Below are 16,021 nucleotides of genomic sequence, written 5' to 3' on the forward strand. Positions count from 1 at the left end.
TGAAGTGGTGCTTCTCAGGCAAGAGGAAGAAGCAGCCGGCTCCCCTTGTGTCCGAGGCCAGAGTGAGCGGCTGGGGTCTCCCTGGTGGGGGTGCATCCCCCAGCAGGTGCACCTGGACTGGATGATGTGTTTGATTCCCAGAAATTGGCTCACGGGGGTGACCCAGGTGGGGTGCAGCTTGCCAAGAGTTCTGTCGACACCTCTCATCTTCCCATGATGCCCGGGAGGCCTCTCAGGGCTCTCAGGGCTCGGGACGCCTGCTGCTCTTACTCATTTATCTAAAAGGCAGAGTTCCAGAGAGAGAGAGAGAGAGAGATCTTCCACCCACTGGTTCACTCCCCAAATGGCCGTACTCACTGGGCAAGGCTAAAGCCAGGAGCCAGGCGCTTCTTCTGAGTCTCTCACATGGGTGCAGGGGCCCAAGCACTTGGGCCATCCTCCGCTGCTTTCTCAGGCGCAGTAGCAGGGAGCTGGATCAGAAGTGGAGCAGCCGGGGTTTGAACCCCATGCTCAGCATAGGTGGTGCCAGTGTTGCAGGCTGCAGCTTCAGCCACTGCGCCACACCGCTGGCCTCGTCTCTGTTCTTGTAGGTGACCCTCAGGTTCCCGCCTCCTAACCTTTCCTGGGGCTTGGCCCTGTGCCCAGAGAGCCTGCCGACTCCACCGCAGGTGCCGCCATTCCATCCCTTTGGGGAAGCTGGGCCTGGCCCTCCCAGCCAGAGGTGGCTCCCAGGGTGGGGGCCTGGCTCCGCTTCCCCTCCAGAGCCATTGGTGGTGTCCTTGACTGCACCCCCTGCCCCTCCCTGTTCTCTTACTCATGGGTCAAGTTCTGCCTGGGCTAATATTATTTATAATCGTGTCTGAACCTTGATCCTGGGTGAGGCCAGGACTCTGTGGTTGGTCCAGACCACGCATCTGTCCATCCCTTCATCCGTTCACCCAGCCGGCCAGCATTCACGTGCGTCTGCTGCGTGCTAGGGGCCGGGTGAGGTGGCAGGGACGTGGTGTGTGCCTGTGGTTGCCGTTGTGTGTCTTGTGCGCGCACACTGTGCACACACACCGCTGCGCATCTTTGCTGTGCATGGCTGCGTGGCTCCTAGGCCGTGCCCAGCGCCTCAGGCATGCCCGGTCATTCATTGAGCAGACATTTACTGAGTGCCCAGCAGGCAGGTGCCGGGCCCTAACCTGGAAGACAGGTGGCCCGAGGTCTCTATCCTGGGGAAGCGTTTGTCTCCTGGATCCCTGGTGGTGCACGCAGACTGGTGAGGGCTGGTGTGTGGGCAGGGGTGGGGTCCTGGAGAGGCAGGGGAAGGTGGGGAGGGTGTTCCTGCCTGACCAGGGGCACGCTCGGAGATGTCCCCAGTGGGCCCAGGGAACACCTGGCCTCCTTGCTGAGGGAGCTCAGCCAGCCTTGTCCCTCTGGGTTCGAGATTCTGAAGCACCCCTGAATGTGTGGAGTGTGGGGCAGGGGGCGGGGTCGCGCTGCTGGGCGCTGGGAGGACACTGGGTGCTGGCGAGCCCCTGGACCCCTGGATCCGGACAGCAGAGCTGGAATCCATAGCTTTAAGCGGGAGACATGGTGTCTTCCAGAACAGAGACCCTGATGTCGGCCCGGCCCTCAGTGGTCAGTGGGGGAACTCAGGCCCAGCGAGGGAAGGAGGTCTCAGGTCGTGGTGAACGGTAGCTGGCGCAGGTACAGTCCCTGCTGAGCCTGGCTGGGGCAGGAACCGTCCCTCCTCCAAGCCTCAGTTTCCTCATCTATAAAGTGGGTTGTGAGGATGAGATGAGATAGTGCAGGTCTCTTGGGAGCCCAGGGTCACCCAGGCCACGGCCACTCCCAGCTGTCCCTGCTGCCGTGTGATGGCCCCTCCGTTCTCGTCACCACCTGTAAGTGATGAGGTGGGCGCCCTCGGGGTGTGGTTTCCTCCAGGAGTTTCTTCCCTGGGCTAAGGCGTTTCTGGAGTTCAGCCTGCTCCTTGCTGTGAAAGGAGAGGAGTCGGGCTGCAGCCTCACCTCTACTTCCAGAGGAAGGGGGGCGGCTCTGCGTCCATGCAGCCAGCCGTTCTGGGAGGCCTGACTCTCAGCAGGAGCCCCCAGACGTGGACCATAGCAGGGGTGCGCGGGGCAGGCAGCTGGGGTAGGGAATGCAGGAAGGGCAGGTGGGCTCCCAGCGCCAGGCAGCTGTGCACCTGCTCTGTCAGGGCCACGCCTGCAGCAGGTTCAACATGATGCTCAGGTCCCCAGATCCGGGAGGGCCGCCACCCTTCCCAAGGAGGAGCTGCAGGCTGCGAGCCAGGTGCTGCCCGTCGCCCGCCCAGATCTTCCTGGTGGCAAAGCCAGGACCAAGCCTGTTCCTTGGCTCAGCGGCAGCTGTTGAGCCCCTGCAGCCGTGCGCTGCAGTGTAGACACAGGTGGGGAGGCTCCTAACCTACACTTGCTACATTGTTCCTTCCTGTAGCTCCTCCCTGTGTTCTGGGGCTCTCTGAGCACCCCGAGGGCCACAGTCATCTCCTGTATGGCTCCTCTGTGCCCGGGATGCTCCCTTAGAAGGGACCCTTAAAATTCATGTAAGTGAGCCCCCTGCCTGGGGTATCACAAGCCCAGGGTGGCCTGGCAGGCAGGGCTGGGGCCCCGGCACTGTGCTGAGCCACAGGCCAGAGCGCAGCAGGTGCAGGGCTGGTGGGGGTGGGGTGGGGATCTCACTGGAGTACCTCCTCCGTGTCAAGCTCTGTGCCGGGGCTGTGGGTCCAGGGTGAGCAGTGCCGGGGTGTGAGAGTTCAGATGTCTGCTGGTGGGGTTGGGACGGCCCGGAGGGCCAGGCCTGGAGATAGGGCTGAGCGGGAGCTGACACAGGACCTTGGAGCCTCCTCAGTGGGGTTGAACTTTATCCTGAGGGCAGCGATTCGAGGCAGGGAGAGGCAGCAGTGGTTGTGGCTTCTGCGGAGCGCGGGGAGCCGGGCCGTGCAGGTAAGCACCCGGCTGGGCAGTGGGGTGGCTCTGGGGAGGCGCCAGGCGGGTGGGCAACCATGGAGGAGGAGGACGCAGGCGGCCCTTGGGCTTCTGGGGGCCCTGGAAGGAGGAACCTGGGCCACGCCTAAGTTCCTCAGTGCCAGGCCTGGGTCACGGGTCACCGGCTCGGGCGGTCAGAACAGCTGCCTGCCAGGGCAGCGGGGGGTGTGAGAAAATGAGCCAGCCCCACAGGCGGGCCTGGGAGCAGGCCCCGTGGGACCCACGTCCAGGGCCCCCACCCACTCCGCACCTCATCTGGATCCTTGGGGTGCCAGGAGCCCACGGGCTGCCCTGTGCACGTGTGTAGGGGCTCCTGCGAGGTTGCCCTTGGATTCAAACCCCCACTCCCCCCCCCCCCCCCCGTCACGACACGGGACAAAGCCTCTGTGGCCAAGGCTCGCTGTGTCTGCCTCTCCCCTCCCCCAGCCTGCTGTGCTGGACACAGAGCAGAAGCTCCCACTGAAGTGGCCCTTTGTACATTGTCCCTGGGGGCCAGCCCAGCAGCAGGGGCTGGCAGTGCTGGGGCACTGATGTCAGCAGGGCAGGGTGGGGGAGCGCGCGCTGGGAGGGGTGGTGCTCAGCTCGCCGTCCTCACTGCTCACGGGGCTCCACGTGTCTGGGGCCTGGTCCAGGTTTGCAGCTGCCCCTGGGGGCGGGACAGAGGGGACCCTGCTCTCCTGTGGTTGACATTTGGAGTGAGCAAGCGGGGTGGGGGTGGGGAGGCGTCTGTTTGGCGGCAGTGGAGTCAGGGAGGCCTCTGACCAGCCGCACTGGAGCACAGGAGACACCTGGGGGCGGGGGACCTGCCCAGGGGGCTGAGGCCGGCAGCGATGTGAGGGACAGGAAGGTGGAGCCAGGTCGGCAGGCCCGGGTGCTGGCGTTGGGTGGGAGCGTGGGTTTCCATGTGTGACCGAGCCCTGGCACCAGCAGGGGGAGGTGGCCTGGCGGGCACTTGCGGGGACCGGGCTCCTGCGCAGGGAGGAGGCTCCTCCTCAGGGTGTGCACGGCGCCCCAGCAGTGCAGTGAGGCCGGTGCAGGGGCGCCCAGCCCGCTGAGGAGCATGGAGGGGTGGGCGTGATCTGCCCTCTTCTGGCCGGGGCGTTGGGACGGTCCCATCTTGCCGACGGGGACACTGAAGCCGGGGCTGTTAAGTGGCCTGCCCAGGATCACGCAGCAGGAGTAGGAAGGGGCAGGCTTTGCGTCCCGCAGCCCACGTGGCTCCTGGGAGGGCGGGCAGCGTGGTCCAGAAGGAACCAGAGGGGATTTGCAGGGCTCTGCAGTGGCAGGGAGGCCTCGGCCCGGCCCCTGGCCTTGGTGGTCGTCAGCTCCCTGCAGACAGACGCTCCCTTCCCAGGGCAGACCCTGCAGGGCCCTGCCCGCTGCCTCCCAGCCTCCCAGCATCCTCTGCTCCAGGCAGGGCAAGGGCAGGTTTCCTGGGCCTGGAGGATGGGAAGGGAGCCGCAGGGGCCCCTGGGTCCGGGGAGGACTGAGCCGTGCGCCCGGCTGTTGGGAAGGAGCTGGTGCTTCTTCCTCAGATCTGAGCTCTGTTAATAATTAATCATCTTTTCAAAGAATAATTGCAGGGCGTCTGCCCCCGGGCCTCCCTGGCCTTTCTTCCTTTGGCCCCCGGGCCACAGACCCACCCCTGCCTCTCCCCTCTGCCTCAGCAGAGGCGGCTGGCTTGGGAAGCCCCCAACCCTCACATCACACCCTGGACCCAGGGGGCCTCTCAGCAGATGCTGGTATCAGCTGGCAGGCGCGACCCCCTGAGACCACCGGAGGCCCAGGATCAGGCACGCCGTCTTGTGTTCACTGGTGGTCTCAGGAGCAGCCTGCAGGGCAGGGCGGGCAAGCAGTCTGGAAACCTCTCTTCCCGGTGGGGCTGGGGCCCCTGAGCAGGCTGGGGTTAAAGGCAGCCCTGCAGGGGAGGCAAGGGCTAAGCAGAAGTGGGGAAGAGGGAGACACCATCCCGGGGAGTGGGGCGTCGTGGCCGGGACCCCGGATGTGGCACCGCCTTGGGTCCCCCTCGTTGGCGGCTCCAGGGGACAAATGCTTTGCTAAGGATGCTCTCCTGAGCTTGGAGTCAGGCCGGGTCGTAGATATTTGGGGGCTGACCTCTGGGACCCCCAATTTGTTGTTAAATTATTTATCGTCCCAAAGGCAGAGTGATGGGGGCGGAGAGGGGGAGGAGAGGAGGGAGAGAAGTCACCCATTCGCTGGTTCACGCCTCACGTGCCGCGATAGCCAGGCCTGGGCCAGGCTGAAGCCGAAGCCGGAAACTCCATCCCCATCTCCCGTGAGAGAGGCACAGACCCGACACGTGGACATCACCCAGTGCCTCCTAGGACGCATTAGCAGGAAGCTGGATTGGAAGCGGAGCAGCTGGGACTTGAGTAGCGGCCGTGGGCACCCCAGGCGGTGGCTTAGCCTGCTTTGGCACAACGCCCCCAGTTTCTCACATGCCACCAACCAGCCAGTGGAGCCTCCGCTCCCACTCACTGAGAGCCCCTAACTCATGGCCCCCTCTGGTCTGGCCAGCACTGGACCACTTTCAGGGTTCAAGTTGCTTGGTCCTGCCCCTCCCCAGCACACCCCACCCCTGCTCTGTTGCAGGCACAGGGGCCCCACAGCACAGGGGGACTGTAACCCAGGCTTTGCTGTGTGTACCCCACCCAGGGTCCTCGGGGAATGCCTGTCAGCTTCGCTGGGAGTCCGGACCCAGGCTGGGGACCCTCTGCCCAGAGAGGAGGTGGGCACGTAGTTTCCTGACCTTGGCCCTGATGGCCCCTCGCCTGCAGTGCCGCAGGTGCCTCCATCCGCCCTGGCACCCGCCTCCAAGGAAGGTCTCTGGGAGGGCGGGGCTGCCTGCCCCTGCTGCTGGGTTACCTGTTCTATAAAGAACCAGTCTAGCCAGCACCGCGGCTCACTAGGCTAATCCTCCGCCTTGCAGCGCCAGCACACCAGGTTCTAGTTCCGGTCGGAGCGCCGGATTCTGTCCCGGTTGCCCCTCTTCCAGGCCAGCTCTCTGCTGTGTCCAGGGAGTGCAGTGGAGGATGGCCCAAGTACTTGGGCCCTGCACCCGCATGGGAAACCAGGAGAAGCACCTGGCTCCTGCCTTATCAGTGTGGTGTGCCTGCCGCAGGGCGCTGGCTGCGGCAGCCATTGGAGAGTGAACCAACGGCAAAGGAAAACCTTTCTCCCTGTCTCTCTCTCTCACTGTCCACTCTGCCTGTCAAAAAAAAAAAAAAAAAAAAAAAACAGTCTGAGGCCAGACAGGTGGGAGGAGTTGGAGCCCAGGTTAAGGGCAAGGTTGCGCAGATACCCAGCTGACACCCGTGAGTTAGGAGACGCCTGTAGGGAGGGAACAGGGCCATAAAGCCCTAAAGAGCAAGCAGAGTGTAATATACCCCGCAGCAGCCGGGAGTGGAGGGAGTGGAGGCTGCTTCCGCCGGGGGGCCCGGGGGCCCAGGGGCAGGTAGGAGGGCCGGGCGAGGGGATGGTGGGCAGAGAGGGCCTGGAGGGGCACGTGAAGGGGCCGGGGGCAGTGTTGGGCTGGACACGAAGGGCCTGGGCTTGTCAGTTAGCCACTATGAACCTCCGTTTGCTCACCTGTGAAATGGCCGTGGGGGATGGCGTCCGGATCCCGAGCTAACGCGTCCCGCACGAGCCCGGCAGAGCTCTGGGGCCCGGCTCCGAGCTGCCGTCCACTCGTTCCCCGCTTTGGTTTCAGGCTGGTGGCGGGAGCCGCGGGCTGGAGGCCAGGGCCAGGTGGGCGGCAGCCTGGGTAGATGGTGCAGTGGGCGTGGGACCCTTGGGGCTGCAGCACACATGGGAGGGGCTGTAGGGGGCGGGCCCGGGAGTCTCCTGGCTGTTGAGGGCAGCAGCCCCTCGTCCAGCTGCTGGTTCCCCGCCCCAGACCCATGCCCAGTGATCTCCTGTTGGACAGGGTGGGGCGGGGTGGGGGGGTAGAAGCAGAGTGGGAAGGGCTACTGTGGGGTACCCCCCGGGCTTTTCAGGGAGCTATGGGCTTTGTGAAATGCAGTTGTAAAATTCACATGGCCCAGCCTGGCAGGGCCACCCTGAGGGCCCCTGGGCAGCCGCTGGGAGGGGTGTGACCTGGGCTCTTGATGGCAGTGAGGTGAGTGGGGTCCTTGTCTTGGGTGGGAATGGAGGAGCAGCCTGGACCTTGGCCCCCAGGCCTGAGCGAGGAGCCCGGGATGGGGGTACCCAGGATTCTGCTGGCACGGCCCTGAAGTGACCCCACCACACCCTCTACAGCCTCTGCCCCTCATCAGACTGCACCCCAACCACTACCCCACGCAGCCTCTGAAGTCTTTGCCTGGGCAGCTCTGGGAGGCGCCTGACCCCCGTGGGCCCCAGCAGGGAGGCCTCCCTGCACAGCAAGGGCTTGCTCCAGGCTGCACCCAGACGAAGAGGCCGCCCTGCACTGTCCACCCCCAGCCCGTGGTCGGGGACCCCGGGCTCCCCGTCCCCGCCAGGCTCCCAGTGCTCACTCGGAACCCCTGCCACTGGCCTGGCCAGCTCCACTTCCTTCCCTGGGCTGCCGAGAGGACTGGGGCAAGAACCGCCTCCCAGTGCTCAGCTGGCCATCCCTCTGCCGGGAGTGCTGCTGCCCCGGGCTGAGTCTGTGCCTCTCCCTTCCTGGCTGTGTGTGCAGGAGGCAGTCCCAGCCCCAGGGCACATCCTCTTCTGCCTGGCTTGGGCTGGGGCTGAAGATCGAAGCCCGGCGCAGTGCCCAGGGCCCGGAAGTCAGAGGCCTGGGTCTGCCTGCCCTGTAGCCTTGGCCGAGTCTGCCTTCTCTGGGCCTCAGTCCCTTGCATAGAGTGAGTGCTGCATTCAGAGTGGTGCTCGTCACACTTCTTTTTACCCCAGGAGGGACTCCAGAAATTCATGCCAGCAAAGATGGAGTTAAAAGATCAGTTTAGGGGCTGGTGTGGTGCAGCGGGTTAAGCCGGCATCCCAGTGTAAGCACCGGTTCCAGTCTCGGCTGCTCCACTTGCAGTCCTGCTTCCTACTAATGCACCTGGGAAGGCAGCAGAAGACGGCCCAAGTGCTTGGGCCCCTGCACCCACGTGGGAGACCTGGGTGAGGCTCCTGGCTCCTGGCTTCAGCCTGGTCCAGCCCTGGCCATTGTGGACATTTGTGGAGTGAACCAGGGGATGGAAGGGCTCGCGCTCTCTCTCTCTCTCTCTGGCTCTTTGCCTTTTAAATCAGTAAATGTCTTAAAGAAAAAGATAAGTTTCTTTTGCTGGCTGGAGACATTTTGAAATCTGTGCGTGTAGCTCTCCCCAGGTCTGTGTTCCCACGGGCTGTGGGGAGCCCCCATGTCAGTTCCCTCCTGCACATTCGTTGTGTGGTACTGACAAACCCACAGCTGCTCGCTGGCCCTGTGGCTGATCGAGCAGCGGAACATCTCAGAGCCTGTACTTCCTCGTGTGCAACATTGAGACACACGCCCGCCCGCCCGCCTGCGTGGCCGACCACGTGTCAGCCCTACTTCCTCCCCAGTGCTCAGGTGTGCACGGGGCCCTGCAGGAGCACTGTGTGTTGGCTTGGCCCTCGCCGAGGGAAACCAGTCAGAGGAACAAACCCCAGTGCCGTTGCTCGAATGTGCCGGAACCCCTCTTCTGCCTGCCGCTCCGTGTGGCCCGTGAAACCTCAGGTCAGAAGGACCCCGATTTAGTCCCCTGAGACGCCGAGCTGCTGTGCTCTGCCGAAGAAGGAACCAGAGCCAGCCGCGGGCTGTCGGCTGAGGCCCTGCTGTGGGCCGAGATGCGTGTAGCGACTGAGTCTCTCGGCAGCCCCTACGAAAGAGACCGCTGGACCTCCAGTTTGCAGAGGGGGAAACTGAGGCATCAGGAAGTGGGGTAGCTCTCCAAGGTCATGGGCAGCGTCTGCTGTGACCTTGTAACTGCTGGCCTGGCTTGTGGACACCGCAGGGCTTGCTGGAAGGGGCACACCTCCTGCCTTCCCCGCGGGTGGCCCAGGGCCGGTGTGGGTCGGGCTGGAAGGTGAGCCTGGGGGGGTGGACCTCAGCTCCCGTCAAGATGTCCGTGCTAGCAGATGGCCCTGGAGGGGTGGTGAGGGTCCCTCCCCAGCGGTGCCCCCGGGCCGGGGGTTATGGGTGGGTGGGTCCCTGTTCCGCAGTGGAGACCGAGGGTTACCTGAGCGGCCTCCACAATCCTCACTGTGGAATTTCAGCACCTGCCAGGTGTCGGGCCTGTCCACGGCTGGGTGCAGGTGTTTCCAGGCCCCTCCCCCTCATTGGAGGGGTTAGGGCCATGGCTATCGCAGAGCTGAGAATACCAGTGACAGGTGTCGGGAGGCAGGCAGGGAAGAAGGCCAGCAGGTGGCAGGCAGGGGACGTGGCCAGCAGGGCCCGAGTCCTCTGGACCACAGAGTAGGCTGCCAGGGGCCGGGGTGAGGCCAGCCCAGGGCACCCCCGGGCCTAGTTAGGACCCTGGTCAGCGCGGGCGAGCTCAGGACCACGGAGAGCTCCGTGGTGCCTCCTGTCACCCTGGTGACAGCTGTCAGTGTGTCTGGGCCAGGAGCTGCCTCACGCTCCGCCAGCCCCACACTCAGCCTGGGGCTTGCAGAGGGGGCCTGGCAGGGGCCAGCAGGGCCCTTAGTCTGAGGTCATGGCTGGGTCATTGTGATGGCTGGTTTTAGGTGTCACCTTGACCAGGTTAAGGAAGCCTCGGCAAAGCGGGGGAGCAGGTTCTCTCCGCTGCGCCTGGGGCAGGGCCACTCTTGTCTTGGATGCTGAGACTCCAGATTGAGACCAGCAGCCCCGGGCTGTCAGACCTTTGCCCTGAATCTGGGAGGGACACTTCCTGCTTCCGAGGCTGCGGACAGTGAGCCACGCTGCTGGTGTCCCGGGTCTCCACCTCGCAGGCGGCTCTGTTCCTGGGACGCCCCAGCCTCCGTGATCATGTGAGACAATTCTGCTAAAACCCCTCTCTCTCGTCTGCCTGTCTAGCCGCCTTGCTGTCCGTCTGTCCCCGGGGAGGACCCTAATCCACACCTGGGCTTCCCTCTCACCTCCTCCGCCTCTGTCCCCAGGGACAAGGGCGCAGAGAGGAGGCGAAGTGGCGAACCAGCGCCAGCCTCCGGGCCTTGGCCACTGCCATGCGAGGTCAGCCTCGGCCTCCCCCACCCCTTCACCCACCCAGACAGGAGACCCGGGCCCCTAGGGCATCTGGCTGCTAGGGTGGGGCTGGGGCTGTCTAACCTTCGAAAGCATCAAGCTTCCATTCTTCTGAAGCCCCAGGAAAAGTGGGGGCTTTGCCCAGCCCAGCCCCCCCCCCCCAGCAGGCTCAGCTTTTGCCTGGACTCTATTTGTGGTCCCCAAATGCTGCTCCGAGACGAGACAGTGCCCCCTGGGGCTGGGCCTGCCAGGACTCACCTCTGAGCCTTTGCCTCCCGCTGTGACCCCCACCCCCCACCCGCAAGGCTCTTCCTCTTCGCCGCCAGCCTGGGGGGGGGGGGCGCAAGCTGGGGCTTACAGAACATGTACTCCGTGCCAGGCACTTCACGTGGATTCTGAAAAAATATGTGTAAAAGGTGTATGTATTTACTTGGAAAATATGTTTAAAAGATTTTATATTTATTTCTGAATGACAGTAAGGGAGAGGCAAGAGAGATCTTCCATCTGCTGGCTCACTCCCCAAATGCCCACAGCAGGTGCCGTTAGACTAGGCCAGGCCAAAGCCAGCAGCCAGGGCCTCCATTCGGGGCTCCCTCCCAAGTACTGGGGCCATCCTCCCTGCCCCCACCCCGTGCACTAGCAGGGAGCTGGGCTGTAACTGTGGAGAAGCCGGGGCTCTCCGATACCGCTGAAGTCGTCCCAAGCAGCGGCTCCATCCGCGCCGCGAGGCCTGGCCCAGGGATTTTTATTGAACTCGCTTTACTGACGAGAAGACAGGTATGGAAGAGTGATCTGCCTCCGGGGCCACCCAGACAGGCTGCTGGGCTCTGGACTGGGCCGTCCGTGCGTGTGCAAGTCCGTGGGGGGTCACTGCGGAGATCCGGCCCACGCAGAGCGGGCTCGGCGGCCCCTGCTGTGGGCGTATCCTCGTCCAGCCAGGAGGACAGGCGGCAAGGCAGAGGGAGCCCAGCAGCCATGCCGAGGGACAGGAGCCAGGGCTCTCCGAGTCTCACGGCGGGGCGAGGGGGACAAGGCCAGGCATTCTACAGAGGGAGGTGTTGAGGCTGGGAAGCCCGGTGACCTGCTGTGGCTCACAGTGGCCCGAGGAACCCAGAAGACGGAGGTCAGCGCTTCCTGGAAGGAGGCTGGGACGAGGCTGGGGACCCTGGCCCGGGGCAGAGACACGGGTGCACAGCATGCACCTGGGAGATCCTTGGTGCCTTGTGGTGACCTGAGGAAGGCACTGCTCGGGTCAGCTCAGTAGCGGGAGGGACCTGGAGGGGATCTGGGTCCTCGGCGGGCTCCCCGCTGGCCTTGGAGGGAGCGCTCAGCCTGGGGGAGGCCCCGGCTCCCTCCCAGCTGCGCCCGCTTCTCTGGGCAGGTGCTGGGCACTGTGCTCTCCTGGAGCCAAGTGCATCCTGGGAAGCAGGGTGGGAGTGTAGCTCAGTGGTCTGGACAGGGCCCCTGCTCCTGCTCCCAGACCCAAAACTCGGCCCACCACCCCCATTCATCGCGTAGACTTCTGGACAGAGTGCCCCTCAGAAGGGCCTGAGGTTTGGGTCCAGAGGAGACCAAGGTCAAGGGTCAGGTGGTGTGGCCAGGCTAGCCCGCGTCCGGCTCCAGCTGTGCCCTTCACCCTCCGCCTCTGTAGGACGAGCAGCAGGGGTCAGCGCAGGGCTCCCGCAGGGTCCTGCCACAGGGGCCCCGGCTCTCTCCCAGCTCCCTGGGGGCTGCAGGGAATGGCCTTCTTGGCCCCCCAGTGCTGGGAGCCCCCACATTGGATTCCCCGCTCACACTCCACACCTACCTTTCAGCACTCTGGGAAGAGCCTGCACCTCACACTCCTGGCCAAAGCCACCCCTTGCCTTTCCCCTGGCTGGCGCCACCGCCGCCTCCCGGCTGTCTCTGCTCTGCCCCTGAGGCCAGCGGTCTGTTCCCTGCAGAGCGGCCAGAGGGAGCTGTTCCAACCCAAATCAGCCCCTGCCCCAGCCTCCACCAGGGGCAGCTGCATCTCTAACCGCGGCCCAGCCCTGTGTGATCGGGCCAGGCGTGCATGCTCCAGGCTCCCCTCCCTCACCTGCCCACCCGCTGGCCGCTCCTCACGCTGTGGCTGGTGCGCTCCCGTGTGAGCCCGGCTGCCGCCCCTCCCTGGGGCATTCTTCCCGGCGGCTTTGTCTGCTTCACCTCTGCTGAGATGTCACTGCGTGAGTCAGGGTTCTCCCGAGAGACAGAGCCAGCAGCATCCAGACACTGTGACCCGGGAGTCGTCGGGGCCGTTGGCCAGCCTGGGATGCCAGTGGCGTGGCTCCGTCAGGGCCAGGAGCCTCAGAACCAGGGCAGCCCGTGGTGTAAGTCCTGGAGTCCTGATGGCTGAGGGCAGGAGCTCCAAGACAGAGACCGGAAGTCGCCTTCCCCTGTCTCCCGCGTGGAGGGCAGCCCTCCCCTCTGGTCCATGGGCGGCAACCCCCTGGCCGGGCTGCTGGCAGCTCCCTCCCAGATGTGGGTTCCTGGTTCTCGGGTGCCCCGACCTGTGTCGGTGACTTCAGGGCGCCCCTCCCCCGGGGGGCTCCTGAGTGCATCAGAGGTGCTGGGGACCCTGCCATCCCCTGGCTTCTCCTCTCTGCTCACGGTGGGCTCTCCATGGGGGTCCCGTCTCCCTGCTTGGGTTGAACTTGGCCGACGGGATAGGACGCCCTCCGGATGGAACCCAGCACCCATCCTACAGGACGGAGTAGGAGCGGAGCTGCTGTGTGTGCCTTGGGTGACGCTGTCGGGTCGCTGGCCTCAGTTTCTTGAACTGGGGCTGACGGGAACTGCTCTGGGGAGGCTGTGACGTGCCCAGGACAGTAGCTGGCACGTGACCGGCTGCGGCGGTCGGTCTTCCTGTTTCCCTTGCTGCCACCTGCTGCGGCCTGGACCAGCCCAGTGGCCTCAGCTCACGGCCCCAGGCCACGCCCTGCCCTCAGCCTTAGGGGGAGGGGCTGCCTGGGGAACCAGAGCTTAGGTCCAAGGCTGACTTGGCCATTTTATTTTTATAGGATTGATTTACTGGGGCCGGCACTGTGGCATATCCCATATGGGCGCCCCTTGTGTCCTGGCTGCTTCTCTAACAATCCAGCTCTCTGCTGTGGCCTGGGAAAGCAGTGGAGGATGGCCCAAGTTCCTGGGCCCCTGCACCCACGTGGGAGACCCAGAAGAAGCTCCTAGCTCCTGGCTTCAGATTGGCCCAGCCGCGGCTGTTGGTGGCCATTTGGGGCGTGAACCGGCTGATGGAAAACCTCTCTCTGTGTCTCCCTCTCTCTTTCTGTAACTCTGCCTTTCAGAGAAATGGGTAAAATCTTTAAAAAATTTTTATTTATTTATTTGAAAGTCAGAGTTATAGAGAGACAGAGACCGAGATCTCCCGTCCACTGGAGATGGCTGCAGTGGCCAGGGCTGACCCAGGCCAAACCCAGGAGCTTCTTCCGGGTCTCCCACGTGGGTGCAGGGGCCCGAGCACTTGGGCCATCTGCTGCTGCTTTCCCAGGCCACAGCAGAGAGCTGGATCAGAGTGGAGCAGCGAGATACAAATCAGCACTTTTGTGGGTTGCCGGTGTTGCAGGTGGCGGGCTTAGCTGCTATGTCACAACCCCAGTCCCTGGCCATCTTCTTGTCCTTTGGAGAGAATCTTGTCCCCTTTCTGAGCTCAGTCTCCCCATCTGTAGTAACAGGGCAGGTTCGCGACCTCCCAGGACGGCCGAGACTCTCAGGGGACCCTGAGTGCCCGTGCCTGTTTCTCCCCTCCACTTGACTCCTACGCTGCCTCCATCGGGAAGGGCGTGCACAGCCTTCCCACCGTCCGTGAAGATAAGGCAAAAAGGGAAGAGGCCGAGAAGAGGAAGAGCTGATAGACCACACGCACTGCGGCTGCCGGGCGCCCGGAAATGGGGGCTGCTCGGCGCTGCTGGCTCGCCCACGGCGCCTTCTGCGCTTCGGAGCCTCCCAGCAATGGGGGCAAGTGCAGTTCCACCCCAGGCCTTTACCTGAAGGCCTCACGGATCAGAGGGGGAGGCCTGGCCTCGGATGGGCGCAGCAGGCCATTGTAACCAGATCCTGGCAGGCGGCCTGGCTGGGGCACAGCTGGGTCAGTCTGACCTCAGCAGGTGCACAGAGCTGCCGTCACCGTGCTAAGGCTTTGCTGGCTGCGGCCAGGGCTGTGAGTCTGAATGGCAGCCGCAGGCCCTGCCCTGCACGACCCAGGGGCAGCTCAGCCCCACAGGGTTTGCTTTGCCAGGCCCAGGGTACGTGGTCCTGGTGTCCAGCACCTGGGCGCACAGCCCCACTCGGCAGCGTGGAGCAGGTCCCCGAAGCCGCCTGGGTACTGGTTTCCCCCACTTTGCCCTCGGAGTCGGATGGTTCAGGATTCTGTGCCTCGCGACGGTGTGGCTTGGAGAGGATTGCATTGGGAACGCCGGGCCTTGAGTGCTGAAATAAAACAAGAGGTTCCTGCACGCCAGGCGCTCCACCTGGTTCCGAATGGCGAGGAGCCCTGTGGGAGGGTGTGGTTCTGTGATGTCAGGTGGGTGTGTCTCCACGTCCCCCTGCCGCCCCCGGGGGGAGGACATCACAGTGGCAGGAGGGCACCCGACTGATAGGGAGAAGCTGTAGGAAGGAACATTTATGTATTTATTTGAAAGATGGAGTTACAGAGAGAGCGCAAGATCTTCCATCCGCTGGTTCACTCTCCAAACGGCTGCAATGGCCAGGGCTGGGCCAGACTGAAGCCAGGAGCCTCCTCCGAGACTCCCACATGGGTGCAGGGGCCCAAGCGCCCAGGCCATCCTCTGCTGCTTTCCCAGGTGCACCAGCGGGGAGCTGGGTCGGAAGTGGAGCAGCCGGGACTAGAACGGCACCCACATGAAATGCTGGTGCTACAGGCGGGGGCTTAACCTTTATGCCATAGGGTCAGCCCCCTGTTAGCCCCCTTTGTGACTCAGCGGGTCCTCCCAGGCCAGTCACAGGTCCCACTGGGCTCTGTCTGGCTTTCTCATTGGTCAGAGGGGTATAGCCTCCTGATGCACCTGCGGGGCTGGCTGGCTGGTTCCGGTTGTAAGATAAACAGTGGGACTGGTGCGGTGTAGAGTGTGGTTGCTGGTGCCGTGCGGTGTCAGTTCCCTGGTTGTGCCGCGTGCCACGGTGGTGGTGTCAGATGTTAAGGGCCGGGGAGGCTGGATGAGGTGCATCAGGGACCCTCTGTCCTGTGTGATGATCTCCAGCTACCTAAATTGGGAAAAACACGGCCGTGGACGGACCAGCTGTATGAAGGAGAGAACGCAGGGACCGGTCACAGCCACGGAGCACTGTGTCGGGACTTCACGGCCGATCGTAGCTTTATTCCTCCTGACACAGACGCCTTTTCAGTCTTTCATTGATTGCGGGGGGCGGGGAGGGGCTTGATGGGACTTAGTGCCCTAAATGCTGAAATGTGTGGAAAATATTAAACCCCGAACAGACAGGGGCGCTTTGCTTAGATGTGTTTCCCTGGGGGCCGTGACTTCTTCCAGTGAACAAACACTGGAAAGGTTTGGCGCTGCGTCCAGGAAAAAGAAAAGAAGAGAAGCTACAGATGAGAGCCGCCCCAGGCCGTGCAGGGGGGTGGCCCCTGTGCCCGCTGCCCCGCCCCGTGGTGGTGGTGGTGGTGGTGGTGGTGGGGTGTGTGCGCCTGCCGGCCTGCACGCGGGTGAGCTCTTCCCAGGATGCCTGCGTTTGCTCCTGGAGCAGAGCCAGGCAGTGCAGGTGGGGTAGCAGGTGGCAGGGCAGGGCTGGGAGGTGGGCGATGCGCTGGCCTCGCGGGGGGCTGGGGCGA

General features: G+C 63.9%; 1 protein-coding gene across 7 annotated transcripts in view; it reads left to right on the forward strand.

Moving 5' to 3' along the window:
• The window catches only part of MGAT3 (beta-1,4-mannosyl-glycoprotein 4-beta-N-acetylglucosaminyltransferase), a 39,136-nt gene that overhangs the window by 14,851 nt on the left and 8,264 nt on the right, over nt 1-16,021 (forward strand). Inside the window, exon 1 of one of the 7 annotated variants that reach the window (XM_051845879.3) lies at nt 2,743-2,966. The exons of 3 other annotated variants lie outside the window; for them this stretch is intronic. The gene's annotated coding sequence lies outside the window, so the exon portion shown is untranslated. Of the gene's footprint in view, nt 1-2,742; nt 2,967-3,579; nt 3,641-6,459; nt 6,484-8,181; nt 8,692-16,021 lie in introns of those variants that run through there. 3 more of the 7 variants (XM_051845880.3, XM_089307652.1, XM_070052939.2) reach the window with 3 other exon arrangements.

The sequence above is a fragment of the Oryctolagus cuniculus genome, chromosome 11 (assembly GCF_051225735.1).
Source record: "Oryctolagus cuniculus isolate XC-2025 breed Fujian yellow rabbit chromosome 11, ASM5122573v1, whole genome shotgun sequence".
Lineage (NCBI taxonomy): Eukaryota > Metazoa > Chordata > Mammalia > Lagomorpha > Leporidae > Oryctolagus > Oryctolagus cuniculus.